The 20,707-nt window shown below is 40.2% G+C and overlaps 1 protein-coding gene across 2 annotated transcripts in view; it reads left to right on the top strand.

Annotated features, from left to right (window-relative positions):
* The first annotated feature begins 473 nt into the window (after nucleotides 1-473).
* NRIP1 (nuclear receptor interacting protein 1) overlaps nucleotides 474-20,707 on the top strand; it is a 95,930-nt gene continuing 75,696 nt past the window's right edge. The window contains exon 1 of one of the 2 annotated variants that reach the window (XM_084875914.1): nucleotides 474-815. The gene's annotated coding sequence lies outside the window, so the exon portion shown is untranslated. Of the gene's footprint in view, nucleotides 816-1,115; nucleotides 1,450-20,707 lie in introns of those variants that run through there. The other variant, XM_084875915.1, reaches the window with a different exon arrangement.

The following is a 20,707-nucleotide window of genomic DNA, read 5'->3' as shown; positions in this document are numbered from 1 at the left end:
ATAGAATTCTAAAGGATATGAAAACCCACATACAAGAATGGAGCGCCTCATTGCTCATTTGCTTTGTGTAATAAGTGTGTTATTTAACACGGGCATGCCATTTCAAAGCTAAGGCGAGGATGGGCTGCACTTTGAATTTTTGTATTAAGCGCAATTTCAGCGATGACACTCATCTCCTCGGATAACCTTTTTCATGGCGAGTTACTAAAGGCTAGATGCTAGAGTCAAAAAGCAACCTGATATCTGGGGAAACACACAGGGGGTGTCAATAAACCTAGGGAGCTGTGTTGAGGATAAGCTATTAGAGCAGCAAATATAAGAACGGAGAAATTATGGTTTCGGATGACTCTCTCCTCCCTCCACTTTCTCCCTTCACCAATCCATATCCCCCCACATCGGAGGCGGGTTCTGCAAGCTTCGGCTGCAGCAAACACACAGGCTGCACAGCGCGGCCGCCCGGGGCCTCGTGATGTAATTGTTGTTTCTGATTCGGAGACGGAGCTGCGGGAGCTGCCAAAGCGGCGGCAGCCCCGTACCCCGCTGTCCGGTGGGGTCACATCCCTCTCCCCGGGATGGGGAGGCTCCGCGGGAGCTTCGCGCAGACAAAGCGCCGGCCTGAGCCCTGCCCCCGGGGCTCCGTGCGCCCGAGGCGCCGAGCGGGCGCCCCGCGGCTCCCCCCACGATGCCGCCCCGAGTGCCTCCACGTTCACTCCGGGGCGCCCACTGCGTGCGGGGCGCGGAGTCACAGTGACCGGGAGTTGGTGCCGGTCCCCGAGATTAAAGCAGGACCCGCAGATTACGAAGAGGAAGTCGGGGTGAGGGAGCCCAGGGGACGCGAGTTGTGGGGTGGAATGGGAGGAGGGCCGCCTGGGGCACCCCAAAGAGAGCCCGCGGCCTTTGTAGCCGGAGAGACGCCCCGGGCCCGGGGAGGGGGGGCGCGTCCAGGCGCCGTGCGGCCGGGGCGGCGAGACCGAGCGGGGAGCCCGGGGGACCTCGGCGCGAGGCAGCCCGCTCCCCGCCGCCGCCGGGAGGGCGGGGCGGGAGGGGAACCGCACACCCCGGGGTCCTCGGCCCCGCGAGCCGCGCGGCCCGGCGGCTCCCCGCCCCGGGGACAATGGCGGGAGGGGAGAAAAGGGTTAAGAAACTTGGCCGGAGCGCTGCCTGGCGTGGAGGCGAGGGGAGGGGCCGGCCGGGCCGCGAGGAGGGCGGAGCGCGGCCGCGGGCGGGCGGCGGCGGGAGCGAGGCGCCGGAGCCGCGGCGCAGGCATTGCAGCAGAGCCCCGAGCGCAGGCGGCGGCGCGGCGGGGACGGCACGGCCCACGCCCGCCTGTGGCCTCGCGTCCGCGCCGCGCTGAGGAGAACGCTCGCCGGCGCCGGGGAGGTCGGGCGCGGCGCCTCCGCGGAGCGAGCCTGCCGGAGCCTGAGCCCGGGCGCGGAGCCGGGCGCCGGGGTGAGTGCGGCGGCCGCGGGGTCCGGGAGCGGCGGCGCCGGAAGCGGCCGGAGCGCGGCCCGCGGCGCTGGCCGGGGCGGCCGGGCCGCGGGGCGGCGGGAGCGAGTGCGGGCGGCGGGTGGGCTCGGCGCGGGGCCGCGTTCCGGGGAGTCCCGCCCCTCCCGCCGGCTCCGCGTCTCCCGGGAACTCTCGGGCCCGGGCGGCGGGGCCGGCAAGTTGTGCGGTTGCCCTGGGCTCGCCGCCCGCCCGTGCGGGTCCCGGGTCGAGGGGCGGCCGCCGAGCGCCGCGCGGGCCGGGCGGCCGGGCCTGGGTCGCGGCGCTCCTGCCCCGCGGGCGCTCCTCGCCGCGCCGCCCGCTCCCGCCGCCCGGCTCCGGGCGCGCTCGCCGCCTCTCCCGGCGCTTCCCTGCTCGGTGCTCGCGGGGCTCGCGGCCGGGAAGAGCGAGCGGGAGAAGGGACGGCGCTGGGGTTCCAGCGAAGCCCCCGGCCGGGTCCTCGGTTCTGGTCGCTGCCCTCCCGGGGCCAGGCTCCTTGGACCGCGGCCTCCAACATCACTTCACCCAGAGCCAGGCTCGGGGCTCGCGTTCAGTGGGTCCTGGGAGGCTGCTTTTCTCTCCTCTTCCGTCTGTGTCCCAGTGAATGCTGTTTTATGAAGGGTGTCCCTGGAAATAGTCTACAGATTCTCCCATCTTTTCCAAAGTAGTTTCCAAATTTTAATCCAGTTGGTGTTCAGCCCAAAGGAACAAAGGAATCTACTGTGTCTTAGAGGTGAACAAGCTGGGAGTCTGTGACACATGTTGATCTCAGCATTACTGGAGTTTCTACCTTCTCGCTCCTCAGTGACTAAATTGGGTTTTGAAGATAGTAAAAGTACAGGATGATAAGTACTTTTGAGTTTTTAAAATATTGTTTTAATAGGACATTGTGTTTGGGGGGGGGGGGGAATTAAGACGTTCCCAGCTACAAGGATTTTTACTCAGTTGGTGCAACTAAGTTGGAGATTGTCTCCAGTAATGTAAATGATTAAATGTGAGATTGTTCTGAAAAACTGTCTTTAGAGGAAGAGAGACCGTCTATAGGTATCCAAAGTAAAAAGGTAACCGGGTTATATATGATAAATGCTCTTTATATTATGGGGGGCAACTGTGAAGTAAAGGGCTTTGGAAGTTTATTCTTTAAGGTTATGAATTGCATTGAACCTGCTCATTAGTGAATCATAGGCTTAGCAAGTGGGTGGCATCTTCCTGGTGTGATCATTCAACGTTTAATTACCAGTTTGCTACCTTTGTTGAAGAGACTGAAATAAGTGGACTTTTTAAACAAATGGTGCTTCGACTGCCTGGCACCTAATGTGGGTTGCTGCCTGTAATATGTTGAAATGTTTTTCAACTTCGAAGTAACTTGCACTGGTTTTGCCCAGCCATTAGGTAATGGGGATTGGGTTTAACTGGTTCAGAGGCTAGTGGCTTCATGACCAATAGTAACTTTTCTCTGCCTGGAATTAGTTCCTGGAGACAAAGAGGGGTCCAGTCAGCAAAACAGCTATTACCCTGCAGGCTGCGGAATTGTTACTCTAGTCTGTTGCATACATTCTCATGGGGAAAGACCCCTTTCCATACTTAATTCGGAAAGTGCCTGAGGTATGTGAGGGAAGAAAAATAAAAAATGAAGATATGGATAGTAGGTTTTACTCAAATAAATTCTCTATAGTGCCTAAGAGGTAATTGAAAACCAGATTTTACACCTATAGGAAGACTTGCTTTAGACCCACTTGCATGTATCTCAGAACTATGCAAAACTTGGATTTTACTAATTTAAACACTCTGAAATATTGTAAGTTCCCAATAAAGAAGTGTTTGTAAAAGAAGCTAAAGGCTCTCATGACTCTTGGAGTTTTAAGAGCAAAACATCCTGATAAAAAATAACCTATACCACCACCTAGAGTCTTTTGTTAGTTTATTGCTCCTGAAGTTTGCTTAAATTGACATGTCTCTTGTGGTTCCACTAGACCTAAAAATGATTAAGAAGCGCTAGCTTACAAACGGCAATCCAAGAGAACAAATATTTGTGTATTAAATAGCAAGTGCAATTTAAATGATCCATGCTCCCTTTAGAATTGAAAGTTCTGACATATTAAGTTGAGTGGGCTGTTCTCCAAAAGATACTAATTCAGAAGAATTTAAAACAGGTATTCCCAGTTTGTGTCCCAAGATAGCTCTTATTGCTTAAAGACTTTCTGCATTGTTACCAGAGATTCAAGAAATCTTCAAGAATTTAAATTCCATTCGGACTCCTTGAAGTCCAAGTTGAAACAAAAGCAATGATAAAATAAAAATAATAAGGGAATGTTAAAACTCCAAAAAAATCTGGAAATCCAAAGGTAAAAGAAAAGGTAGACTATAGTAGAATTGTGGTTCAGAGATGTGAAAAGTAAAATCAACGTGAAATAAAGTGGTAATCTGCCTTGTTGGTAGTTTATAGATAATAAAGCAATCTGTTAAATGGGAGACCTTAGGAAGGCAGCCTGGTTGCCACGTGGCTTGTATTGTCCATGGAGGAAGTATAGCCCGAGGAGAAGAAGGCCTCCGGGATCTTTAATAAACACCAGTCGAACAGAGAGAACTGGAACACCATATTAATTCTGTCAAACATCACTATTTTAGAACATTGAGGACAACTAAAAATGAATTAAGTCATATCTGAAAGCAGAATTTTATGGAAGGTGACAGACGAGGTAAAACATGTCAATCCAGTGGAATAAATAGGGATACAAAGAGATGTCATCCTTGGCTGGCTGGAACTAGAGGGAAGAATGTTAGTATTAATTATACAGACTCCATTGCAAATCAGTACTAGGAGATGCTGGCAGAGAAGTGATTTTCAACCAGAGTGGCTAAGGATATCTGACATTAAAGGAATTAGGTTTTTAATTTTAAAACTTCTAAGATTGTAAGAAACTTAAAAATAATAGTTTTGTGAATCAGGTTAAACGATAATTCTGCCCAAGATAAGTTCAAAACATCTCATTTTTATGAAGAAAATTTAATTAAAATTTTGATAGGTTCAGTTTTGCCTTTTAAAATTCAGGATTAGTTTTAAAAGTGTAGGTTAATAGAGAAGAAAGACTTCTAGTCTATGCTAAGCCTCTCTTTATAGCTCTGGTCTCCTTTTCTAAAATAAATAGCTGCTACAACTTTGGATGTTTTTGTCTATGAAAAGCCTTCCTCATTTGTTGCTTCTATTCTTGGTGGGGGGTGAAGGTTCTTTATTCTTGTGCTTTTTCTATATGCCATTCCACGTGGCTGATACACAGTCAGCTTAAGTTTTGTTTTGTTTTGTTTTAATAATGATTTACTGTTATATGGATGAAAATTGGGGGGGAAGCATCGCTCTTCCAACGAAGTACTTTGTACCCATGTCTTCCAACTGGAGAAATATTTTTATGAAAAGCAATTTTTTATTACTATTGAAAAGTTGAACATTTTTAACAGAATTGGGGGGAGGGACACTTTCAGGATAATGAGTTTAAAGGCATGAATTGAATTGCTCAAGATGCATATCCTTAAGTTGAATTTTTTTGAAGGGACTGTGGGGTTGGGTAGCAGACTCATTCTATAGTATTTAGGTAACAACAATCAGAGAAATATAACACCAGGATAGTCACTAAGACTTGAGAAGGTAAAAATCAGGCATGCCAGATGATGAAGCAGGCTGATGGAACTGAGGATTATGTCCAGAGGTTGCAATGAACAAAAAGTAATTGAGAGAGATCTTGTTTCTGTATCCTGTTGGCATCTGATGCTGAAGCAGGGACATGAATTGCTGATGGTAATGGATTCCCTTTTATAAGAGCAGCAATATTACATAAATGGTGGTTGTTTGAGGGGGAGCAATGACAAATTTCCCATTTGTGCATTGTACACTTTGTTTTTAAATTTCTCTTAAATATATCTAAAAGAGGATCAACATTGGTTGCCAGAATAGAACCAGAAATTATAGTTTTGGGGAAAAATGAATTAATATTAGATTCTTTTTTTTTAATTATTCTTTTTAAGATCTGGTATTTTCCAGTGGTCTTATTTGAACATGGAGAACAGAATGCTGAGGTTTGGGTGGTTAACTGGAGAACTCTTTGATAGGATATCTGATAATAAGGTATTTGATGTAAATAATTACAGAAAGGGTAGTTTTATTTTTTTCAAACTAAATATAAGGATTGAGATAAGTAGGACCTTATTATTAATTGCTGTCATTTATAGATAATACTCTGCATTTTGCAAATTCAAATGGATTCCTACACTATTTTACAAATAGTAAAAATAAAGCACTACAAAACTTGTGGTATTTTAGGAACATAAGTTTTTTAAGATCGTAAAATATTGAGAAGAACAAGAATGAGGAAATTGTAAATGTGATACATTTTACGACTCTATTAGGTTTTTGTTAAAATTAATACTTTGAACCATGCTGGATATAACATTTAGTCTAGAACTCTAGAAGTAATATAGTGAGAAACAAATTTGAAGAATTTAGAAGACTGGCAACTCATAGATATAGAAAAAAGTCACTTTTTGGAGATATGAAGTAAAAAGGACTCTGTTTACTTAGTAGTATTAAGATATTTTTAAAAGGCTATAACAGATTTTAACATGGATTGTTCTTGAAGACAATTTTATAGATGATTACCTGTAAAAGAAATTATAACTCATCTGATTTGGTTTTTTGGTAAAAATAAATTTAAGAAGAACTCCAGAATTTGTTGAAGCTTCAGCTAGGAAGGTGCTTGTGGTATCTATCCATCCAACCAACCATCATCCCTCCCTCTCTTCTCACCTTCTTCCCTCCACATTCCCTCCCTCCCTCCTTCCCTTCCTCCCTCTTTGAATAAATAGGGCTAGAATAAAAAACATTTCGTTAAGAAACTTGGAACTAGAATTGCTTCTCTGACAGGGTTAATAGTTATGTTTTGAATTCAAAGCTAATGTGTTTCAGTATCCCCAAAACATTTTTAGACTTTGTATGCCTCTGATTAAAGTTCTAAATTAAAACCCATATTCCTCTTTAGCTTTGTGTCATTTAACAAAAATATATTTAAGAATGGAAGGGAGAGACCCTTATTTGACTTAAATTCCAGGTCACTTGTGTGACTAAGCCTACTGTCTCAAGAAATCTTAAACTGGAAGCCTGTTGGGAATTTGAGTCATCAGCTTAAGATACCATGGGGACTAGGACAGCTCTCACTGACCTGATGTTGGTGTTTATTCAGAGCTTTGGTGGAAAGGAATCTTTCACCCTTGGACTTGTAATTAAGAAAGTCATTTTTTAGTCACCTGTTAAATGGTAGTCAGGGCTACTTCTTGTTTTCAAATCTATAATTTGCTAATGGGTTGAGGAATTAGAAGCTTTTGTTGTTAGTGGTATACTTTGATTATTTTACTTTTGTTTTCTTGGACAGCTAAAATAGATGAGAAAAAAACTTAAGCCTTTTTGTGAGTAAGCTAGTTTTTTATAATTTTGTGCTTTTAATTGCTGAATTTGCCATAACATGTGAACATGTTAATATGTTGCTGAATTTAAAAAAATCAGATGATAATTTAGCACTGTGATAGTAAGATAGGAAGTTGTATTTATATTCAACCTTAAAATGACAATAATATTATATTGTTTTGGGGATTTAATGACAATATAGATAGGAGTCTGACATGTAACAGGGCACAATGAAAGTTGAAGAGTCAGAAGTTCAAAATAAAATGGGACTTGCACTTGAGGAAACTTATCTAAAAATCAAGAGATGTGAATGGCTTAAAGGATTACAACTGCTTTTTGAAACAGTAAAGTGGTGGTAGATTTATACAGTGGAATAAAGACAAATTAAGGAAAGGGAGGAAGACAGAAAAAAGTGGAGAAAAATTATTTGAAAACATGTGAAACACTCCCAAATGGGATATAGAAATATCTTCAAAATAAATTAATCAGAGTTATATTTTTACCCCTAAAGGGAATATTTGCACAATGGGTCATGTAGGCTCAAGTTTGATTTTTGAAAAGCATTTTAAAAGTACTTTTGTTATTCACACATACTTTCCTAGCTTAGATTCTGCTACTAAAACAATATGATACAGATAAAAGGAGCATCATTTTATATCTCTGGGCAACATCCGTAGAATCTGTATAAAGGAATAAGATTTGATTTTTAAATTCGGGAATTCTGACTCTACATCAATATATACTCCTGTTGACAATATACAGTAAAGATTTCAAGCCTATTGTTTTAAAAGGAAAGTAGAGACATTGGGTAAAAACTTGAACTATAAAACAGTTGTTTCCTAGTTACTTGCCTTTAGCCTTTTTTTTTAAAAAAAGAAATATATTTTATTGATTTTTGACAAAGGAAGGGAGAGGATTAGAGAGTTAGAAACATCAATGGGAGAGAAACATCAATCAGTTATCTCCTGCTGGGGATGTGCCCGCAACCAAGGTACATGCCCCTGACCAGAATCGAACCTAGGACCCTTCAGTCTGCAGGCCTTCGCTCTATCCACTGAGCCAAACCAGTTTCAGCTAGCCTTTTTTATTGGGATGAAGAGCAGGGAAAGGAAGATTTTGTGCTGGTCACTTGACAGTTCCCCAGTGACATATAGGTATCATTTTCTCTGTTTTACAGATAAAGAAACCTACTAGTAGTCTGAGAGATGCCTGAGTAACTTTCCTGAGGTCACAAAGCTAATTTCATTGATAACAATTTGCTTTTTCCTGAGAAGTATGCTATCATTTGAAGAGAAAACCAGACTCTCTTTGATTTTTAGAAAATCATCAAAAAACCCTGCTCGCAGTCTGATGCAGCACATAGTCTGCCTAGCCTGGATTCTCAGACCAGTCTTGCTGGGAAGGGACATCACTTCCAATATATGATTTCTGCAGCAGCTGATGTCAGTTGTCAGAGCTGATGTCCTGCTCCCTGTGTTTACTGGGGAAATGTCTTCACCAAGGGCAACTATGCAATCAGTGCTAACCCCTGTGAAGTGTACCACAGAATTGCCATAGTGTTCTTTGAGGCAGAGAAAGCAACTGTTTCTTGATATAATTCATTAAACTAGCTTGTTATGGTCTTAATTCAGGTATTCCCAAGGATAATTACGTTTGCCCACTTCAAAGTTGTAGCAAATTCAGAGCCATAGGTCTCCCTGGTTGAAAAGTTAAACCTCCTGACTATTACAGTTATTTATTTGATTTTTTTATTGCCCTATCTTCATCCACAATAATTTTATTTTAAAGACTAGGTTTTGCAATAAAAAGAGGAAATTGATAGTGCACTTGTGAGTTCATCAGAGGGAAGCAGAAATAGAGAGATGAGTATTTAGCTTCATTTTGGGAGTAGACCATGGTGAGGAAAGAGATTTTTGAGATATGGAGGTGTGTAGCATATAGCATTTTTAAGGTACACATTGGGCATATTCTTTTATTGTTGAGGTAGTGAGAAATAGGGATATAAATCCCTCCAAATCTTTTTACTTGCCTCATTTAAAATTTATGGAATTTTGAACCCAAAAGAATCAAGCTGAGTGGTTCCTTCTACACTAAAAGGTATAGTCAAGTTGAAACTACATTGGAGATGTAAGTCTCCTATACATAATATTTTCTAGTGAGCTTTGGATTTTTGAATTGCCAAGTAAATGTTGGATAAACAAAAGTGTGTGCGCACACACACATACACACTAGAGGCCCGATTCATGAAATTCGTGCAGGGGGCTCAGCCCTTGCAGTTGCAGCGGCTTGCCTCAGCCCTGGCAGCCCTGGCTACATCTGGAAGGTTGTTCGGCTGTCCGGTCTAACTAGCATATTACTCTTTTATTCTAATTTATTTATTTTTTTTTAACCTGGGCTTTCACAAGTTGAAGTAGTTTCATAGAAACCTTAGGTTTTTTGGTTAGAAGAGAATTTGAAATGGATGCTCTGGGTTTAAACATACTGTCTCAGAGTTATCTTGATCTACTTCCCTATTGTCAAGTCAATTTATAGAGGCATCTTGCTTAATGAAAAGCACATAGGATAGGTGGTTGGCGTGGACTGTATACCAAATAGTGATAAATGCTGTCATTTAGTACTGGTATACCTTTTTTCTTTATTTTTGTTTCCTCTTTCCCCTATTTTTCCTTCTCAACTTCTTATTTTATTTTTATTTTTTTATTAAGGGTATTCTTGTGATACAGTTGGGTAAATGATTAATTCCACATTTTTATTATTGTTGGTAATTAAAAATTTCTTTAACATTTATTGCCTGTATTTTACACAGGAAGAAGTTGAGCCCTAAGAATTTAAAGAAATTTTAAACTCATATAGCTAGCAATTAGGTAAACCCAGGATAAGAAACCAAGTCTTGCTGAAACTGGTTTGGCTCAGTGGATAGAGTGTCGGTCTGTGGACTGAAAGGTCCCAGGTTCAATTCCTGTCAATGGTATATACATTGGTTGTGGGCACATCCCTGGTGGGGGTTGTGTAGGAGGCAGCTGGTCGATGATTCTCTCTCATTGATGTTTCTAGGTAGCTATCCCTCTCCCTTCCTCTCTGTGAAAAAATCAATAAAATATTAAAAAAAAAAAAAAAAAAAAAAGAAAGGAAGAAAGAAGGAAACCAAGTCTTAATTTATTTCACACTCTTTTGGTTTTTACTAAATCAGTCTCAGAATGAGGGGCTTGTGTTTCAGGTGTTAAAGTGTAGTCCAAGCAAACACATAGGAAGGATCTGTGATGACCACACTGACTGGGTCTTCTTAAGAAGGAGAGTGTGAAAAGGCCAATTATGTCATCCTTATTTTTGTAGCCTGTTTTCTTTGCATGCTATTAAAACATAGTCTTCAGAACAGTTGTATGATTTATTTGATATTCTGGTACTCGAATGTACTTTTTAGGCTGAGGGTTTAAAAAGAAATTTTACAGTACACATGCACATCTGTTCCACAGCTTTGTTTCTATATGTATATACATAGTTCTATTTTAAAAATCAGCAGGGCAACTTCTTTTTGTAGATTAACAGAGCCAGGTACCTTTAGTCAACTAGCATGATCAGAATACTCACAGGCCAGCTCTACTTCCTACTGAAAAGTGATGTCCTAAAACCATTAGTGGAGGTGAGTGGGTCTGTGGGTTTAATTGGGAACATAATGTGAAGATTATGGACCCCATTCCTGTATTCTGTGAAGAGGTAACAAGATGAGAGGGCACTGTGTGGACCTTTGCTGATGATGTGCCCTGAACCAACCCTCTAGGTCTACCCCTAGAAAGAGAGCAAGAGAGAAGAAATCTAATGGTAGCTGTTTATGTGGGCCACAGACAGACCACATTCCTGGACTTTGGTGAAGCAAACAAGAAAGAAATATCCCCACTTATGGGACAGTGGAAAAGAGAGGAGACAGTCCCCAAGCCTCTAACAAGATCCGATTTGTCTCTCATGGTTCTCTTCATTGTAATGGTCACACTTGCTTAGTGTAATGTCTGTCTTCCTCAGTAGAGGGAAAGCCCCATGAATAAGAGTATATTCATCAGTGTGCTGTCAGTGCTGTAGTTGCCTGGCACAGATAAGGCTGTTATAAACATTTGTTGAATTGCACTGTATCTATGCCAGCTCTTGGGAAAATCTGGCTTTTTAGGGGGAGAGGGTCAGGAATGGAGCCTCTGGGTATCCTATATAATAATGAGGTAATATGCAAATTGACCATCACACCCTCACACAAGATGCCGTCCCCATGTGGTCACAAGATGGCTGGCAGGGGAAGGCAGTTGTGGGCAATCAGGCTGGCAGGGGAGGGCAGTTGGGGACGACTGGGCCAACAGGAGAAGGCAGTTGGGGATGATTGGGCCAGCAGGGGAGGGCAGTTGGGGGCAATTGGGCGGTAGGGGAGCAGTTAGGTATCGATCAGGCTGGCAAGGGAGTGGTCAGGCTGGTAGGCAGAAGTGGTTAGGGGCAGTCAGGCAGTCAGGCAGGCAGGTGAAGCAGTTGAGCCAGCAGTCCTGGATTGTGGGAAGGATGTCTGACTGCCCATGTAGGCCTAATCCATGTGGGCCTAAACCGGCAGTCGGACATCCCCTGAGGGGTCTCAGATTGGAGAGAGTGCAGGCTGGGCTGAGGGACAACACTCCCCCTCTTGCACAAATTTTGTGCATCAAGCCTCTAGTAATTTGCACACTGAGTGGGGAAGGAGAGGGGAGTGTCCCTCAGCCCAGCCTGCACTGTCTTCAATCTCAGACTCCTAGGGGATGCCCACTTTAGGCCACAGCGATCGGACCTAAACCGGCAGTTGGACATCCCTCTTACAATCCGGGACCACTGGCTCCTAACTGCTCACCTGCCTGCCTGCCTGATCACCTCCTAACCACTTTCTTGGTAGCCTGATTGATGCCTAACTGCTTCCCTGCAGGTCTGATTGCCCCCAATGGCCCTCCCCTGCTGGCCTGATCACCCTCAAGGCTTTTATTAGTATAGATAGCTGCTAATTTATTATGTAGCAGAGGCCTGGTGCATGAAATTCATGCACTCAGGGGGTTATCTTAGCCTGGCCTGTGCTCTCGCACAGTCTGGGAGCTCTTGGGGGATGTCCAGCTGCTGCAGGGGTGGGAGAGGCTCCTGCCACCACAGCTGCACTCGCCAGCCATGAGCCTGGCTCAAGGCTTCTGGCTGAGCGGCGCTACCACTATGGGAGTGCACTGACCACCAGGGGCAACTTCTGTGCATTGAGCATCTGCCCCCTGGTAGTCAGTGCGCATCATAGCAACCAGTTGTTCCGCCATTTTGTTGATTTGCATATTAGCTTTTTATTATATAGGATAAATTTTGCATAATAGCTTCTGTTCTTCATTTTTTCTTTAATGTATTTAAGTTAGAACTTCTAAAAGGAATAATATTCCTTAAAATTTATCTTTTTCAGGCATATTAATTATGAAGGGAAAACTGAACCTAACTGTTGGTGACATTGTAATTACTTGGCACTTGGGATTATTTTGTAATGCTCTTTCTTTAAAAATATTCAATTTATAATATATTAGAAAACGTGGTCAGCAGAATCTTTGGGTAACATTTAAAATTTTTAAAGGAAATGTAACAAAATATTTCTAGAATCTTATAGGCAGGTTCCTTAGTCACTTCCAGTTGTCATAAGAATCCACCAGTTTGACACATTTAATGGCATTGGAGTTGACTAGTTGGGAAGGAGGGAGACCTCTCAAATCTCATGTCCAGAGTAAATTTTGACATTCAATATTCTTAAAAGTTAAAGATATCAAGAATTGTTTGATTCAAACCAGTAAGTTATAATACTTTAGTATATGAAGTTCTTTTGTTATTTTTTATAAATTGAGATTTGTTCTTTTCTAGAGGTGAATTTTCTGTTAACACTGTCATGTTCAACTAGAGTGATAATGCTACGGCAGAAGAGAAATTATTTAAAATGGAGCTTAGAAATTTCTAGACTAGCAATTTTCAAATGCTAAAGAAAATGTATAGATTATCTGGGTTATATATTTACAGCATTGAGACTTAACAAATGCTCTTAAAAAAACTTTAACCCAGTTTCTTGTTATGTGAAGACAAAGTTTTTTACTAAACTTAATTTTGCTTGTGTGGAAGTAGATGTCTTGTAAACAGAAAAACCATCTCTTCTCATGGTTCATGTATTTTTCTGTGTAGTCACATGCTTATAAATCATAGCAAGAGAAGATGCACAGACTAATGGACGATTGTCCTCAGTAAAGAGCAAAAACTTAGCACACTATCCTATATAATAAAAGCCTACAATGCAAATTGACGTAACAGCAGAACGACTGGTAGAATGCCCAGTCACTACGATGTGCACTGACCACCAGGGGGCAGACGCTCAACGCAGGAGCTGCCCCCAGCCCTCAGGCCCCAGGTTAGCTAAGGCGGTTGCCAGCCAGGACCCCTGATTGCCCTGCAGGTTGCCCTGCAGATCGGCCCTATTTGCCTAGGGACCTTACCCATGCACGAATTTCATGCAATGGGCCCTAGCGTAGTATATCCTTCTTTGTGCTTTCATCAGTGAGTATCCAAACTGCCTTTTCCTTTCTTTGCCAGTCAATATGTTATAGAGTGCATCAATTTTATACATTAGTATGAATTTTTCACTGTTGAGTTCCTCAGCAGAGACCAAAATTTAATTTGTATTTTTATGAACTGACTCTTATAACTAAGGCATGCTATTCATATTTAAATTAACATTATTTGCCAATGCAGCAAAAAAAATGCAAATGAAACTCGAAGTCAGTGCTTTGCTGCTACAAGTGTTTGTTTTAGTTTTGACTACTTATCCGCTTTACATTTTATACATCTTTGTGTATGCTCCTCCAAGAGATACTTTCCTTTGAAATCAGCATTCTAATAACATGAACACATTCACTTTGAGTTTTAAACTCTTGTACCACATTCTCTGTTTACCTCTTAAAAAGTAGTAAATTTTGTCATCGGAATTATTCATCATTTCATCACAACTCTAAATGCTCTAAATGATACTTTATTTGAAAAATATTAGCTCTTTCATTTTATAATGGTGCTAACCTGTACGGTTCCAAGTTGCTAAAGGCAAAAATGACAATATTTGTTAATATTTGAAAATAGGCATTGGGCCTTTGGGCAGTCAGCCAAAAATATGAAATTAAAATCTGACTCTAAATTTTTGAAAATGTAAAATTGATATGCTTTTTCTAACGAGTTATAAGTAGAAATCCAAATTTTATTTTATGTCATTGACCTTTAATTGTATAGAGTAGTAAAATGTTTTGTAGTTATATGAAGTGGAAGGAGACATAATAAGACACATTATTATATACTAAAACAAAAATCCCCCCCATAATAATAGCTTGTTTCATTTCATTTTGCAGTGAATTTTAAAGTTTTTATTTTTTAGTCTTCTGATAAATGTGAACAGCAATCAATATACATGTAAGGTGTAAAAATAATTTTAAAGATAATCAGCTGTGAATTTGTCCATTGGGGTTAAGTAGCAATGTGTAATCGCTTCTTGGATCTTAAGTCATTTGCCCTATTGAAGACTTCAGTGAATCACCAGCAAAACTAAAAATTGTATTCATGCATATTGCTATTTAAGTGTTGCATAATTTAGCAGTTCTAAACAACCATTGCTACTTTTAAAAAAGAAAAAAAAGGTAGTGAGGATCTAGAAATTTTTGGTGTGTGGAGGAAAGGAAAAAATTCCTTCTAAGCTCTATTGATGGGCCCATTTATTTTGCTTTAGGTCTTTGTGTGTGGTGTAGTCTAGAAGGTGGTAAAATGTAATGAGTTGTGGTAAAAACATTAGTAACCATAATACACTGCTGTGTAGTTTATTAATCAGAGGTACCATGGAGAATAAAAGATTAGAACTAGAGATTAGGTAGATTTCAATGAGGCTCCTTTGATGCCATGAAACAGGAGAGTCATTTAGTGTTTTCAGGCTTCAGTTTGTAAAAAAGGTGGTAGACTAGGTTGATAATTTGGGTCTTCTCTGTAGACTGTAAAGAATCAGTGTCACTCCAAAGTGAAGTTTTGCTGTTGCATGCTTTGAGTAACAAGGTGCCTAGAGCTAAGGGTTGGGAGGATGTTCCTTATGATTTTTTGAGCGTGGCATTTAATATTTTATAGCAAAGTTTTTAGTTTAGCATAATTGAACTTGTACTAGATAGGGTTAATAGACTAGAACAAAAGGTCAAAGCATAAGGCATTAGGCTTAATTAAGGGAGAGCAGGAGTGGCAGGAGTGTGTGACAGTTAAATGGGTTTACCACAGACTAATGTCGGTTACAGTGCAACCATGCCTCAACTTAAGTGGGTTATTTTGTGCAAAGGGCAGCAGTGATTAGCAGTTTGACATGCCAGACACTTCTGGCCAATCCCATCTGTTTTAGAGGTTAAAAAAGCACACCTTTATGAGCTGATGGATTGATTTGTGTGCCCGTCTGGTAAAGATTAGAAGTCCAAGGCCAATGCAGTAAATGTCAGTTATAGAATATTGTACTTTCTTCCTTGGCTCATTGTTTTAACCGCCAACTGTTTTATAATGGGAGATAATTGCTATTTATGGAATTGAATGCAAGATGGGTGGGGGAACAGGTGAGAGAGGAAGAAATATATTTCCTAAATGGAATTGTGAATTAACATATTCTATAGCAGGTATTTCAAATGGAGAGCTGGTCTACTCTAGATACACTTGATTTTATGGAGTGTTTATAGCTTATTCCCTATAGTTGGAGTCACATTGTTCTTTTCTGAGTGTTACCTAAGCAACCCTGTCAGTCCAGGATTTAATTTTACATATGGAACTGGTAAGTACTCAGGTACCTCTTTTACAAACTAATGAATAGTTTACCTCCATACCATCAAATATATTTAAGAAGTGTAATATTTTGTTCATTAGCCTCATGGTGGAGAGGAAAGGGGAAAGGGAAAAAAAAATAGAAAGACACACACTCTTGGCTTTGTGGGAGGATTTACTAGGCTCACCTGAGATTGATGCATTGTGTTAAAATTAAGTGTGTCTAAACCTAGACTCAGAATTATCTCTTTATTTAACTTTGGGATCTGTAAGAGTGATGCCCTTAATATAGTTTATTTTCAGTTCAAGGTTGTAGCCCATTTAAAGATGTGCAAAGGCTTTAACACATGTGTTAGTAACACATCCATGAAAAGGAAAATCCCAGTTTTATGTAGGTGAATTAGAATTTAGGTGTTGTGATCATAATCAGTGAGCTTTAGGAGTATAAGGCTTTGAGTCATTTGGATGGACAGAGGAACTATTTGAGAAATAACAGTTATCTTTATCATCAAATTACTGCCAACTTAAAATTTTAGTTCAAATAAAAATATAACCAAGAACATTGGAAATAATATTAGAAGATTTTGATTGGCCCCCTTGCTTTTATACTTCTCAAAGTATGTGAACCATGAATTGCCTGTTACATAATTATGCAGATTACAGTTGACCCTTGGACAACACCTGGGGTTAGGTGTGCCTTCTCCCTCACTAATTGCGCCCCAGTTGAAAATCCCTGTATAACTTTTGACTCCCCATAAACTTAAGTTGTCCTTCATTATCCTTAAAGGATTGGTTCCATTACCTCTGTGGACACCAAAATCCACAGATGTTAAAGTTCCTTGTGTAGAATGGCTACAGTTGGCCCTTCACACCCACAGATCCTAACTGTGGATAAGAAATTGTACAGGTATTTATTGAATATAAATATCTGTGTATAAAGGGATCCACGTAGTTCAAACCCATGTTGTTCAAAGGTCAACTGTAGATATTTTGTATTAGACCTTGAATTGCTTTTTAAAGAAAGAATATTAAAATATCTAAAGAGGATATGGTCACTAAACATCACATGTGATTTATAATAGTAACTAGTACCTTTAAAAATATTTTTATTTTACTACTGAGAAATTCCAAAGGAGATTGGCTTAACTTATAAAAAGAAATTGAGGTGTTTTATTTCTCATTTAGAAAAGACAAAGTAACATCATGCCATTGGAGTTTATTTAGGATTGTGCTACTTAAATATGTATACATCCTGTGTTCTTTGTGGAGTAGCATCAAATGAAATGATTTGGATCCATTATAGATTTACACAATAAAGGTCTTGCCCTTCTACCAAGGGAAAGAAGGTATAAAAGCATAAATTTTAAAATATCATTGTTTCTCTTTCATTAAATCATTTCTAAATTGCAAAAGATTGGCCTGAGTAGTATAAAAGTACTTGTGTAGTAAATTAAATAATGGAAATTTATCTAATTTAATGGACATATACTTTTTAAATGAATTTCCTGGTGATATAATAAACCTAAAAAAATTTGGCATTCTACATTTGTACCATTATGACAAACATTTTTAGTGTAACCTAGATTCCATTCTTTATAGTTTCCTTCCCTTTTCTCCAGTAAACTCAAGTGCCAATAATACCTCATTTGTGTTAGAATTTTACTACTAAACTGAAGGGAAATATTTTGTAGAGATAGCTTGTTTTTGTGTGTTTTGTTATATTCTGAGGGTTTTGAAAAATACTTGTTTCTTTTAATCTCTGGTAGTTAATTTCCGTCATTTTATTGTGCTTCCTTAGTTTTACTGATCTGACATTATTGGCTTTGAGGCATGTTAAGTCTTTTGCTCCTCTAAGCAAATTCCTTGGCATATGCTTGTTAAGGTTAAAAAAAAAAAAAAAGGCAGGAACTCTTAATATACAGATGCTTTTCAACTTAATGATGATGTTGCATCCTGAAAAACTCATCGTTAAGTTGAAAATATATGTAATTCCTAATCTTCCAATCACCATAGTTTAGTCTAACCTACCTTTAATGTGCTCAAAACACTTCCATTAGCCTGCAGTTGGGCATTATCTTGAGTTTCATCTCAAAAGTCATTGCCTTCCTCCTTTTCCCACTAGAAGCAGAAGACATAAATGGACATTTTGTAGACCTGATGGGATGTGAAAACAAAACACAGTATCCAAAAAAATGCTGCCAGCACAGTACACTGTAAAGTATCAGTTGTTTATCCTTGATGGCTGGCTGACTGGGAGCTGCAGCTCACTGCCACTGTCCATTGTCACAAGGGAGAGAGTATCATACAGCGAATCATTAGCCCAGGAAAATACCAAAATTCAAAATTTGATGTATGGTTTCTACTGAATGCATTTAGCTTTTGCACCATAGTAAAGTCGAAAAAATTTTAAGTTGAACCATCAGAAGTCTACTTGGGATGCTGTTTTTGCAGTTCCTGTCCTAAAATTTTTTATAGCTTCATAACCTTTCATAACCTGAATTTTTATGAGACACTGGAAAAAAAAGAATTGCCCTGTTTCATGTTTTGATTTTAAATGTTGTTAGGGTATAGAGTTGTCATTTGTCTCTATTCAGGCAGATTGGTGTTAATAAGGAAGCCATAATATGTGATAAACTTATTTAAATTTATAGTCTTAGTACATATTTGTATTTATAAAATTAATGTGTATATATGTAATACATTTCAAATAGAGATGTACCTGTTAATTGCACTAAGCATTTGGTGTCTCCTAATGAGAGAGGGAGAAGGTGCTACCACACTGTCTTAAGTAGATAATTCCTCCTGGGTATATTGCATCATTTTCCTTGTCTTTAAATTTTTTTTTTTTTTTTTTTTTTAGAAGGGAGAGAGAGGAAAAGAGAGAAACATCGATGGTGAAAGAGAATCATTGATCAGCTGCCTCCTGCACACCCCACTCTGGGGATAGAGCCCACAACCCCGGGTATATGCCCTGACTGGGAAACAAACCTTGAACTCCTGGTACATAGGTTGATGCTCAATCACTGAACCATGCTGGCTGGACATACATTTTACTTTTTTGTAATGTGACCTTGAGTCGGCAGCCCAGAATAGTTTCAAAGTCATGTAAATAAAAGCAATTAAGGTATTGTTTATCACCTTACATAGTTCAGATGGGATCTTATTGGATAGAGAGGTTTGTTTGCTTTATGTGGAAGGTCAGAATAAGGTTAAAATTTATGTAAAATGATTTGGTAATGTTTTTATTTAGCTGCTGAAAAAGTAGTTTCCTAATAGGAAATGATTTGGGGCAAAAAAAAAAACAAAAAAAAAAAAACCACAAATAAAAAACACACACACTTTTTAGTCAGTAGGAAGTCTCTTCAGGGTGTTTGTGTATTTGTTCTTGCTAATAGTTATAATTCTACTTTAAGGTGTTACTTTCTGTCTTCTAAAGTTTGGGCAACATTCTGCCTTTAGTGTTGATTCTAGGTATTTTGACTTATATATATAAGTGACATTTTCTCCTGTTGATGGAGGGTAGTTTAGGAGCTACCAATATGGATTGTGAGGGGATTTGTGTTAATGTCCATTTATCATGCCAATAGGGTGTAGGACCTCAGACAGTGGGACTGGAATCCCAATTCACCTATAAAGATAGATAACTGATACTCAGCTATAGGGCTTGTCAGAGCATTGACATATATATTTGAAGAGTCTTGCTGAGGAAGAACTGAGATGGGGAGAGAGGGGGTGGGGAGGATGACAGAGAGAAAGAATGAAGTGATTAAAAGAAGGGCAAGTATGCTGGGCTAGCATGATCAGTGGTTGAGCATCGACCTATGAACCAGGAGGTCACAGTTTGATTCCCGGTCAGGACACATTCCCGGGTTGTGGCTTGATTTCCAGTGTGGGCTGTGCAGGAGGCAGCTGATAAATAATTCCTCCCTCATCATTGATGTCTCCCTCCCTCCCTCCCTCTCTCCTCCCTCTCTCCCTTCCTCTCTGAAATCAATATGTGTGTGTGTGTGTGTGTGTGTGTGTGTGTGTGTGTAATTTTTTATTTTATTTTTTTAAAGCAAGGCAACTATTCTCTCTTGTAGTTGAACCATATAACTTGCTTTCCTTTTATGGTATTCTTTATTTCAGCATGGTATAGTAATTGATAGCATTTCTAAGATTCTCTGGTTTATTAAGCAAGACATTTACTGAGCATCTGCTCTGTACCTTGCATCATGCTAGGTTTTGGGGGATTCAAAGGTGAATGAATAGTTCACAGGAGAATGACAATAAGCAAGATATAGAGACAGTGTGTACAGTGGTTGAAGAGCCTTCCTTCCTACGATATTGAGGAATCATCTCTCAGGCATTTGGTACCCATCTATGGTTTTAGGGAGAGTAAAGACCACTGACAAAATGAAGAAATAAGTAAAACAGCTACTTTATTTTGAGAAGTTAAAGTTCAGGTTTATGGACTTATTTCTGGGCTAAGCTATCATTTATAAAGATAGGTTATAGGCTGTAGGATAGAAATTGAGAATTCTAGAAATGTAAAACAGATATAAGGACAGTGACTGATATAACTGGAAAGCTGCTGTAGTGGAGCCAGAGAGTTTGTATCATGTCTTCCTTATCTCCAACTAGCTTCACTGTCCTTGGTCTGCTGATCAATGTGAAGTTTCCTCAGCTGCCACAGTATTAAATGCCTCTTGCCTAAAACATTTCACCCACTGTTTTGTTCCTGAAACTATAAACTTCTAGATCTAGGATGGTTCCAATTCTGAGTTTAACAAATTTTGTTCCCAGTGGTCAAGAAGAAAAAAAAGGAGTTGTTTCAAACTCTGTTTTGATTACTATAAAAATTTAATAAAAACAAGTAGTCTATTTCGGTAAATAATTTTATAATGCAGATTTTTAAAATCAGATTTGGTCAACAGCTATGCCCAAGGAAAGTATGTATAGTTA

Source organism: Pipistrellus hanaki (assembly GCF_964339955.1).
Source record: "Pipistrellus hanaki genome assembly, chromosome: 2".
Lineage (NCBI taxonomy): Eukaryota > Metazoa > Chordata > Mammalia > Chiroptera > Vespertilionidae > Pipistrellus > Pipistrellus hanaki.
The sequence above is the reverse complement of the archived record's forward strand: the minus strand, read 5'-3'. Positions and strand labels throughout refer to the sequence as shown.